The 12,686-nt window shown below is 36.7% G+C and overlaps 1 protein-coding gene across 5 annotated transcripts in view; it reads right to left on the minus strand.

The window, feature by feature from the left end:
* Positions 1 to 12,686, minus strand: part of OSBPL3 (oxysterol binding protein like 3) — a 580,670-nt gene that overhangs the window by 67,886 nt on the left and 500,098 nt on the right. The window lies entirely within an intron of this gene.

Consider the following 12,686-nt stretch of genomic DNA (forward strand, 5'->3'; position numbering starts at 1 on the left):
CACATTTTAAATAAAACGGCAACCAATCGGAAATGAGCTGCTCAATTCCTATTGGTCACCATTATGAAAAAAAAGCTCAAAATAAAGTAACAGTCAGGGAAGGTGGTCCTCAAACAGGTCCGCCAAGATATACATCATGGCACCAATAGGAGAGGTGCTTACCTTCCCCATAGGTTACAAATAGGAATATTTGCAGTGGTTCACATTCAGGAACACAAATTTCCACCAATTGGAAAGGTGCCTACTAGCTCCATTTCTTCCTATGGGGAAATTTATAAAATGGAAAAATATATATCAAGTAATAAGGATATAATCAAAAAGGAGCTAGACATACTTGATATGGAAGGGGCTGCATATTCATAATTCAAAATAAAGAGAATGGGTGGCAGATAACTTTATAACACTTCCTATTTTAAATCAGAAACCTGCAAGATTAATAGTAACAATATATCCTATTACAGAAACACCACATAATTATTGTGTTTATTCATACCTCTAGGTTGTATGCTATTTAAGAGATAACTCCATCAAATTATTTTTCTCAATAAAAAGCCTGTAGGGTCACCCCCTCTGATACCTAAATTCATTTGTTTCAGGCTCCAGCATTTTTAGTGATTTTCATTCCCTTTATGATTATATTGAAAATGCCTTGCTACTGATGTGATTTGTTTTTCCTTATCCAAGTATTTTTGAGCATTCCTAATGTTACATAGGTGCTCTATTAAACATGTGCCCAAACTTCTAGTTGACCTACCTAGATAGTAAAAATCTTCACATCCACATTATGCAGTAAATTGCATTTTTACTTTGACAATTAATATACTATCTAATTGTATGTTTGTAGCCAAACCTATCCACAATTTCTCGCTTTTTACACGTTAACACACTCTGAAGTGTCCATATGGTTTTCTCCTACCATATCTCTCATAGTGACTCCTCACCCATTTGTTCTTTAGATAAGGACCCCTCCTATAGGTAATATTCGATCTAACACTATTGCATTTGTGATAGGATCACATTGGAGGATAGAAAAATGTTTGTTTTTTTTAGAATGGACATATCTCTAGAATGCATTGAATATGTGGTAATAAACTTTACCACATTATCATTCTGATTGGTGCTCTTTATTTTAGGAATAAGAAATTAATTTATATTGTAATTTAAAACCTTGTGATATGCTCTACACAGAGATCTCCTACTATAACCTCTAGAAAAAAGTCTTAACTCGGAAGCTGCTTCCTTAAAGGAGTTCAAATCACAGCAGTTTCACCTCAGGCTTAAATATTCTATATCTAATAAATTCACTTTCTGCATGTCATGATGAACTGCGAGTTTTAAGCCCATGTTGTTGGAATTCAAGGTGACAATACATTTAAAAAGATCTTCCAGGGGGCCCTCACAAAACATAAGAATATCATCTATATACCTAGACCACAGTCCCATATAGGGCCAGATTACAAGTGGAGAGTTATTAAACTAGAAGTAAGCTTTTTGCGTGTGTCGGTATTACAAGTTGAAAGTAAACGGTTTTTGCTTGCTCGCTAACCTGAGGTGTGTAAAAAGCCGAACTTAGAATATTGCATGCACAATAACCTAAACAAAGATTGTGTGTGCTGAACATATGAAATCAAACTAAACAGTGACCTTATGAGTAGTAATATTAAAAAATTATTACATAATTATGATAATAAAACATATCCTATCATGTAGAATTTGTATTACTCATATCATGATTACATTAATTATATTGATTGTACCTATTAAAAATAAATATATTTAAAGTGATGGTAAACCTTCCCCTTTATAAAATCAGATCCGGAATGTTAGTGATATTTTAAATGGAGTTAGTTGTAAAAAAGATGCACTATAACTTACTTTTTAATGTAGATATGAAATTCAAATTCCCCTTGCTCCTGCCGCCCACTACAAAAGTATATTTTTCTATGAGCTAAAGGTTTGAATTGTTATCCAATCAGCGCACTAGCTACTACAAAAGGTGCCATATGGGGGGAGTGCCGATTGGACAACAATTCAAACCGTTCAAAGCTCACAGAAAAATTGACTTTTGAAGTGGGCAGCGGAGTGTGAGGTATTTCATATCTATATTAAAAATTAAGTTAAAGCGCAACTTCCTAACAACTGATGAATTAAACTCCATCTAAGATATCACTAACATTCCGGATCTGTTTTTATAAAGGTGAAGGTTTATAACTTTAACTAAAAATGTAATTAAGTGAAGAAAAAATAGACAAACTGGCTGTAAACATTAAAAAAACCTGTCAGTCAGAAATAATAAACAAGCAAGTGAAAAATAATACAAATGATGTAAGTAATGACATAAAATAGTTCAAACATGTAAATAATGCCTAATACAGATTTTATCATAAATATATGTTTATAGTTTAACAAACATTCTAATAAAAGAGGTATAATCATAGTAGGATACTGTGTCTCAATACAATATCCAGCAGGATGAATCCATCATGTTCTTTGGATTAACAGAAATCTATATTCCAAGTACATACAACAGCATTTATTCCCAAATCACAACCAAATCTCCCATATAAGGATTTTATATCCACTGTTAGTAGCCACATGTATTATCCTAAATGTATACCCTCTAATAGATGTAATATTGTCATGGCGTCCTTGACAAATGACGGTAACTGTTCTGCATAATGTGTTGACCTCTTGTCTACATATTGACTTGCTCTCTCCAATTGTCAGATGCAATACTTTTTCCTGGAGGGTTTGGAATATTTGTATGAATTTTAGAAATTAATTACATTATATTTTCAAAGAGTTTTTAATCAAAATGTTTTCTTCAGCTGTTATAATACATTGTGGTATAATTTGGTTGCAGATTAAATAACATTTTTAACAAAAGGCATCCTAATTGGTTGTCTGATTCTTTTTGATGTACATATTAATAGGCCAAATCACCACTTTGTCTCCTATATCTGATCCATTAATAACCATATCATCCAAAATTTGCATTTCTGCCAAAGCAGAAATATTTTTGTTGGGACTTGATTAGAAGGTGATTTATCTTCTTAAAAAACAACATGACTAAATTAATCAATACATTGAAAACCGTTTAGGTCTTGAATATAACAATATTTATTTTGAACAAATAAAGCAACAATTATCTGATGATTTCCCAACAGTTTTAGTCCAATTACTATTACAATTCCCTTACAGTTTTCAATTTCTCACTGCTCCAGCATTGTTCAAATTGACTTTCCTTTGATGCATATACATTTTCATCAATGCAAGTTTTTAAATATCTTAATAATAATATAAATGTATTAAGGGAATTAGTTGGACAAAATCTGATGCCTTTTGATAAAATAGGTTAATCAAAATTACCTCAAAATGTATTTGGACAGATTGTTGCTCCTTAATGGTTTAACCTGATCCTTAAAAACATAATTTATGTAAGAACTTACCTGATAAATTCATTTCTTTCATATTAGCAAGAGTCCATGAGCTAGTGACGTATGGGATATACATTCCTACCAGGAGGGGCAAAGTTTCCCAAACCTCAAAATGCCTATAAATACACCCCTCACCACACCCACAAATCAGTTTAACGAATAGCCAAGAAGTGGGGTGATAAGAAAAAAGTGCGAAAGCATAAAAAATAAGGAATTGGAATAATTGTGCTTTATACAAAAAAATCATAACCACCACAAAAAAAGGGTGGGCCTCATGGACTCTTGCTAATATGAAAGAAATGAATTTATCAGGTAAGTTCTTACATAAATTACGTTTTCTTTCATGTAATTAGCAAGAGTCCATGAGCTAGTGACATATGGGATAATGACTACCCAAGATGTGGATCTTTCCACGCAAGAGTCACTAGAGAGGGAGGGATAAAATAAAGACAGCCAATTCCTGCTGAAAATAATCCACACCCAAAATAAAGTTTAAATGAAAACATAAGCAGAAGATTCAAACTGAAACAGCTGCCTGAAGTACTTTTCTACCAAAAACTGCTTCAGAAGAAGAAAACACATCAAAATGGTAGAATTTAGTAAAAGTATGCAAAGAAGACCAAGTTGCTGCTTTGCAAATCTGATCAACCGAAGCTTCATTCCTAAACGCCCAGGAAGTAGAAACTGACCTAGTAGAATGAGCTGTAATCCTCTGAGGCTGAGTTTTACCCGACTCAACATAGGCATGATGAATTAAAGATTTCAACCAAGATGCCAAAGAAATGGCAGAAGCTTTCTGGCCTTTTCTAGAACCGGAAAAGATGACAAATAGACTAGAAGTCTTTCGGAAAGTCTTAGTAGCTTCAACATAATATTTCAAAGCTCTAACAACATCCAAAGAATGCAATGATTTCTCCTTAGAATTCTTAGGATTAGGGCATAATGAAGGAACTACAATTTCTCTACTAATGTTGTTGGAATTCACAACCTTAGGTAAAAATTCAAAAGAAGTTCGCAACACCGCCTTATCCTGATGAAAAATCAGAAAAGGAGACTCACAAGAAAGAGCAGACAATTCAGAGACTCTTTTGGCAGAAGAGATGGCCAAAAGGAACAAAACTTTCCAAGAAAGTAATTTAATGTCCAATGAATGCATAGGTTCAAACGGAGGAGCTTGAAGAGCCCCCAGAACCAAATTCAAACTCCAAGGAGGAGAAATTGACTTAATGACAGGTTTTATACGAACCAAGGCTTGTACAAAACAATGAATATCAGGAATATTAGCAATCTTTCTGTGAAAAAGAACAGAAAGAGCAGAGATTTGACCTTTCAAGGAACTTGCGGACAAACCTTTATCTAAACCATCCTGAAGAAACTGTAAAATTCTCGGAATTCTAAAAGAATGCCAGGAAAAATGATGAGAAAGACACCAAGAAATATAAGTCTTCCAGACTCTATAATATATCTCTCTAGATACAGATTTACGAGCCTGTAACATAGTATTAATCACAGAGTCAGAGAAACCTATTTGACCAAGAATCAAGCGTTCAATCTCCATACCTTTAAATTTAAGGATTTGAGATCCTGATGGAAAAAAGGACCTTGCGACAGAAGGCCTGGTCTTAACGGAAGAGTCCACGGTTGGCAAGAGGCCATCCGGACAAGATCCGCATACCAAAACCTGTGAGGCCATGCTGGAGCTACCAGCAGAACAAACGAGCATTCCTTCAGAATCTTGGAGATTACTCTTGGAAGAAGAACTAGAGGCGGAAAGATATAGGCAGGATGAAACTTCCAAGTAAGTGATAATGCATCCACTGCCTCCGCCTGAGGATCCCGGGATCTGGACAGATACCTGGGAAGTTTCTTGTTTAGATGAGAAGCCATCAGATCTATTTCTGGAAGTTCCCACATTTGAACAATCTGAAGAAATACCTCTGGGTGAAGAGACCATTCGCCCGGATGCAACGTTTGGCGACTGAGATAATCCGCTTCCCAATTGTCTATTCCTGGAATATGAACCGCAGAGATTAGACAGGAGCTGGATTCCACCCATACCAGAATTCGAGATACTTCTTTCATAGCCAGAGGACTGTGAGTCCCTCCTTGATGATTGATGTATGCCACAGTTGTGACATTGTCTGTCTGAAAACAAATGAACGATTCTCTCTTCAGAAGAGGCCAAGACTGAAGAGCTCTGAAAATTGCACGGAGTTCCAAAATATTGATCGGTAATCTCACCTCCTGAGATTCCCAAACCCCTTGTGCTGTCAGAAACCCCCACACAGCTCCCCAACCTGTAAGACTTGCATCTGTTGAAATTACAGTCCAGGTCGGAAGAACAAAAGAAGCCCCCTGAATTAAACGATGGTGATCTGTCCACCACGTCAGAGAGTGTCGTACAATCGGTTTTAAAGATATTAATTGAGATATCTTTGTGTAATCCCTGCACCATTGGTTCAGCATACAGAGCTGAAGAGGTCGCATGTGAAAACGAGCAAAGGGGATCGCGTCCGATGCAGCAGTCATAAGATCTAGAATTTCCATGCATAAGGCTACCGAAGGGAATGATTGTGACTGAAGGTTTCGACAAGCTGAAATCAATTTTAGACGTCTCTTGTCTGTCAAAGACAGAGTCATGGACACTGAATCTATCTGGAAACCCAAAAAGGTTACCCTTGTCTGAGGAATCAATGAACTTTTTAGTGAATTGATCCTCCAACCATGATTTTGAAGAAACAACAAAAGTCGATTCGTATGAAATTCTGCTAAATGTGAAGACTGAGCAAGTACCAAGATATCGTCCAAATAAGGAAATACCACAATACCCTGTTCTCTGATTACAGATAGAAGGGCGCCGAGAACCTTTGTAAAAATTCTTGGAGCTGTTGCTAGGCCAAACGGCAGAGCCACAAACTGGTAATGCTTGTCTAGGAAAGAGAATCTCAGAAACTGATAGTGAGCTGGATGAATCGGAATATGCAGATATGCATCCTGTAAATCTACTGTAGACATATAATGCCCTTGCTGAACAAAAGGCAGGATAGTCCTTACAGTTACCATTTTGAAAGTTGGTATCCTTACATAACGATTCAATATTTTTAGATCCAGAACTGGTCTGAAGGAATTCCCCTTCTTTGGTACAATGAAGAGATTCGAATAAAACCCCAGCCCCTGTTCCAGAACTGGAACTGGCATAATTACTCCAGCCAACTCTAGATCTGAAACACATTTCAGAAATGCTTGAGCTTTCGCTGGGTTTACTGGGACACGGGAAAGAAAAAATCTCTTTGCAGGAGGTATTATCTTGAAACCAATTCTGTACCCTTCTGAAATAATGTTCTGAATCCAAAGATTGTGAACAGAATTGATCCAAATTTCTTTGAAAAAACGTAATCTGCCCCCTACCAGCTGAGCTGGAATGAGGGCCGCACCTTCATGTGGACTTAGAAGCTGGCTTTGCTTTTCTAGAAGGCTTGGATTTATTCCAGACTGGAGAAGGTTTCCAAACTGAAACTGCTCCTGAGGATGAAGGATCAGGCTTTTGTTCTTTGTTGAAACCAAAGGAACGAAAACGATTATTAGCCTTGTTTTTACCCTTAGATTTTTTATCCTGTGGTAAAAAAGTTCCTTTCCCACCAGTAACAGTTGAGATAATAGAATCCAACTGAGAACCAAATAATTTATTACCCTGGAAAGAAAGGGAAAGTAGAGTCGATTTAGAAGACATATCAGCATTCCAAGTTTTAAGCCATAAAGCTCTTCTAGCTAAAATAGCTAGAGACATAAACCTGACATCAACTCTGATAATATCAAAAAATGGCATCACAGATAAAATTATTAGCATGCTGAAGAAGAATAATAATGTTATGAGAATCATGATCTGTTACTTGTTGCGCTAAAGTTTCCAACCAAAAAGTTGAAGCTGCAGCAACATCCGCCAAAGATATAGCAGGTCTAAGAAGATTACCTGAACACAAATAAGCTTTTCTTAGAAAGGATTCAATTTTCCTATCTAAAGGATCCTTAAAGGAAGTACCATCTGCCGTAGGAATAGTAGTACGTTTAGCAAGGGTAGAGATAGTCCCATCAACTTTAGGGATTTTGTCCCAAAACTCTAATCTGTCAGACGGCACAGGATATAATTGCTTAAAACGTTTAGAAGGAGTAAATGAATTACCCAAATTATTCCATTCCCTGGAAATGACTTCAGAAATAGCACCAGGAACAGGAAAAACTTCTGGAATAACTACAGGAGATTTAAAGACTTTGTCTAAACGTTTAGATTTAGTATCAAGAGGATCAGAATCCTCAATTTCTAATGCAATTAGGACTTCTTTAATAAAGAACGAATAAATTCCATTTTAAATAAATATGAAGATTTATCAGCATCAACCTCTGAAACAGAATCCTCTGAACCAGAAGAATCATTAGAATCAGAATGATGATGTTCATTTAAAAATTCATCTGGATAAAGAGAAGTTTTAAAAGACTTTTTATGTTTACTAGAAAGAGGAATAACAGACATAGCCTTCTTAATAGATTCAGAAACAAAATCTCTTATGTTATCAGGAACACTCTGAACATTAGATGTTGATGGAACTGCAACAGGTAATGGTATTTTACTAAAGGAAATATTTTCTGCATTAACAAGTTTGTCATGACATTTAATACAAACAACAGCTGGAGGAACAGCTACCAAAAGTTTACAGCAGATACACTTAGCTTTGGTAGTTCCAGCACCAGGCAGCGATTTTCCTGAAGTATCTTCTGACTCAGATGCAACATGAGACATCTTGCAATATGTAAGAGAAAAAACAACATATAAAGCAAAATTGATCAAATTCCTTAAATGACAGTTTCAGGAATGGGAAAAAAATGCCAAAGAACAAGCTTCTAGCAACCAGAAGCAATGAAAAATGAGACTTAAATAATGTGGAGACAAAAGCGACGCCCATATTTTTTTAGCGCCAAATAAGACGCCCACATTATTTGGCGCCTAAATGCTTTTGGCGCCAAAAATGACGCCACATCCGGAACGCCGACATTTTTGGCGCAAAAGAACGTCAAAAAATGACGCAACTTCCGGCGACACGTATGACGCCGGAAACAGAAAAGATTTTTTGCGCCAAAAAAGTCTGCGCCAAGAATGACGCAATAAAATGAAGCATTTTCAGCCCCCCGCGAGCCTAACAGCCCACAGGGAAAAAGTCAAATTTTTTAAGGTAAGAAAAAATTATTGATTCAAATGCATTATCCCAAATATGAAACTGACTGTCTGAAAATAAGGAATGTTGAACATCCTGAGTCAAGGCAAATAAATGTTTGAATACATATATTTAGAACTTTATAAAAAAAAAGCCCCCAACCATAGTTTAGAGTGTCACAGAAAATAAGACTTACTTACCCCAGGACAATCGTCTACATGTTGTAGAAAGCCAAACCAGTACTGAAACGAAAATCAGCAGAGGTAATGGTATATATATAAGAGTATATCGTCGATCTGAAAAGGGAGGTAAGAGATGAATCTCTACGACCGATAACAGAGAACCTATGAAATAGACCCCGTAGAAGGAGATCATTGCATTCAAATAGGCAATACTCTCCTCACATCCCTCTGACATTCACTGCACGCTGAGAGGAAAACCGGGCTCCAACCTGTTGCGGAGCGCATATCAACGTAGAATCTAGCACAAACTTACTTCACCACCTCCATAGGAGGCAAAGTTTGTAAAACTGATTTGTGGGTGTGGTGAGGGGTGTATTTATAGGCATTTTGAGGTTTGGGAAACTTTGCCCCTCCTGGTAGGAATGTATATCCCATACGTCACTAGCTCATGGACTCTTGCTAATTACATGAAAGAAAACAATCTGGGGTACATTTCTGTATTTCTGCCCCAATGCCTATCTCTTAGATTGTTCTATGAATTTTCCTTTTTGAACATTGGCTGCACCCACCTCTCCTGATCTAGATGTCAATATGTCACTTATTAAATATCCTCAATATGTTTCTGAATCAGATTTCTAAATTGGTGTTCTGTATTACATCAATAAAAAAACATCCAGTAAATAAAAATAATAATAATAATATATCTAAAGATTCTTCAAAATAACCGCATGGCAATTCACCGTCATTAAACCGAGTATATTATAAAGAGGAGAAAAATCTTCTCTTCAACTATCAAAACATAAAACAAAATAAAAAATGAAAAGTTAAAATATTTTTTATAACATTAAATCAGTACATGGAGGTGTATTTTATGTTTTCAAGTAATAAAAGTTAAGTTTTAAGTAATCGTAAACAGATATAGCAAGCCGTGAGTGCTGAAACTACTTTATTTTCCAGTTCTTTAATGGATATTGTATTGTACTAATTTAATAATTCCCAAAATTTGATTCAGAAGCATATTTAGGATATTAAAATAAAGGGCAGTTTAGGGGCAAAAAAGTGTTGTTAGTTTTTATGTTTTAGATTATATAGGTTATCTACATAGATGGGAAAATGTATCAAGCTGCAAGTGGACAAGTTCTCAAGCAGAGAACCTCTCGGACTGCAATTTCCACTTGCAATGCGGATTCACTTGGCAAAATTTAGGATTGAACAAGTTCTCTCTTGTGCACTCTCACCCCCTTTTCTCGAACGACCAATTGTGTGAGAACAGTGCCTGTCAATCACCCCAAATTTGCTTGTTTGGGATGATTTATTTCCACCCCCCCTTATGTGGTAGAGAGGATAAGAAGCAGAAACATTCAAGCCTGCATCGTAAAGCCTCAGAAACTGTAAATGCAGCTTGATGATTTTTCCTTACAAAATATCGGCTAGATTACAAGTCTTGCGTTAGCCTTAAAAAGCAGCGTTGAGAAGTCCGAACGCTGCTTTTTAACTCCCGCTGGTATTACGTGTCTGCTAGGTACAGGTGTACCGCTCACTTTTCTTCTGCGACTCGAGCTTACTGCAAATCCCCTTACGTCAATTGTGTATCCTATCCTTTTAATGGGATTTGCCTAATGCTGGTATTACGAGTCTTGGAACAAGTGAGCGGTACACCCTCTCCTGTCAAGACTAATACCGCATTTAAAAGTCAGTAGTTAAGCGTTTTATGGGCTAACACCGTAACATAAAACTCTTAACTAAAGTGCTACAAAGTACACTAACACCCATAAACTACCTATTAACCCCTAAACCGAGGCCCCCCCGCACATCTCAAACAATTTAGTAAATAATTTAACCCCTAATCTGCCGACCGGACATCGCTGCCACTTTAATAATAATATTAACCCCTAAACCGCCACACTCCCACCTCGCAAACACTAGTTACATTTTATTAACCCCTAATCTGCTGTCCCTAACATTGCCGACACCTATCTACATTTATTAACCCCTTATCTGCCACCGCCAACGTCGCTGCTACTATATTAAATTTATTAACCCCTTAACCTAAGTCTAATCCTAAATCTAACCCCCCCTAACTTAAATATAATTTACTTAAAACTAAATAAATTACTACATTTAAATAAATAATTTCTATTTAAAACTAAATACTTACCTATACAATAAACCCTAAGCTAGCTACAATATAACTAATAGTTACATTGTAGCTATCTTAGGGTTTATTTTTATTTTACAGGCAAGTTTGTATTTATTTTAACTAGGTAGAATAGTTAATAAATAGTTATTAACTATTTAATAACTACCTAGCTAAAATAAAGACAAATTTACCTGTAAAAAAAACCCCTAACTTAAGTTACAATTACACCTAACACTACCAATATAATTAAATTAATTACCTAAACTACCTACAATTAAGTACAATTAAATTAAACTAAAGTACGAAAAACAACAAACACTAAAATTACAGAAAATAAAAAAATAATTACAAAAGTTTTAAACTAATTACACCTACTCTAATCCCCCTAATAAAATAAAAAAGCCCCCCAAAATAAACAAATTCCCTACCCTATACTAAATTACAAATAGCCCTTAAAAGGGCCTTTTGCGGGGCATTGCCCCAAAGTAATCAGCTCTTTTACCTGTAAAGAAAAATACAATACCCCCCCAACATTAAAACCCACCACCCACACACCCAACCCTACTCTAAAACCCACCCAATCCCCCCTTAATAAAACCTAACACTACCCCCTTGAAGATCTCCCTACCTTGAGACGTCTTCACCCAGCCGGGCACAAGTGGACCTCCAGAGGGGCAGAAGTCTTCATCCGATCCGGCCAGAAGAGGACATCCAGACTGGCAGAAGTCTTCATCCAGGGGACATCTTCTATCTTCTTCCATCCGGAGTGGAGCAGGTCCATCTTGAAGACATCTGACGCGGAGTATCCTCTTCCGTCCGACGGCACTGAAGAATGAAGGTTCCTTTAAGTGACGTCATCCAAGATGGCAAGCTTTCAATTCCAATTGGCTGATAGAATCCTATCAACCAATCGGAATTAAGTTAGGAAAAATCCTATTTGCTGATGCATTAGGAACAGCCAATAGAATGCGAGCTCAATCCTATTGGCTGATTGGATCAGCCAATAAGATTGAACTTCAATCCTATTGGCTGATTGCATCAGCCAATAGGATTTTTCCTACCTTACTTCCGATTGGCTGACAGGATTCTATCAGCCAATCGGAATTGAAGGGACGCCATCCTGGATGACGTCACTTAAAGGAACCTTCATTCTTCAGTCGCCGTCAGATGGAAGAGGATGTCTTCAAGATGGACCCGCTCCGCTCCGGATGAAAGAAGATAGAAGATGCCGCCTGGATGCAGACTTCTGCCGGTCTGGATGTCCTCTTCTGGCCAGATCGGATGAAGACTTCTGCCCCTCTGGAGGTCCACTTGTGCCCGGCTGGGTGAAGACGGCTCAAAGTAGGGAGATCTTCAAGGAGATAGTGTTAGGTTTTTTTTAAGGGGGGATTGGGTGGGTTTTAGAGTAGGGTTGGGTGTGTGGGTGGGTGGTGGGTTTTAATGTTGGGGGGGTATCGTCTTTTTTTACAGGTAAAAGAGCTGATTACTTTGGGGCAATGCCCCGCAAAAGGCCCTTTAAAGGGCTATTTGTAATTTAGTATAGGGTAGGGAATTTTTTTATTTTGGGGGGCTTTTTTATTTTATTAGGGGGATTAGAGTAGGTGTAATTAGTTTAAAACTTTTGTAATTATTTTTTTATTTTCTGTAATTTAGTGTTTGTTGTTTTTCGTACTTTAGTTTATTTAATTTAATTGTATTTAATTGTAGGTAGTTTAGGTAA

This window comes from Bombina bombina, chromosome 5, assembly GCF_027579735.1.
Source record: "Bombina bombina isolate aBomBom1 chromosome 5, aBomBom1.pri, whole genome shotgun sequence".
NCBI lineage: Eukaryota > Metazoa > Chordata > Amphibia > Anura > Bombinatoridae > Bombina > Bombina bombina.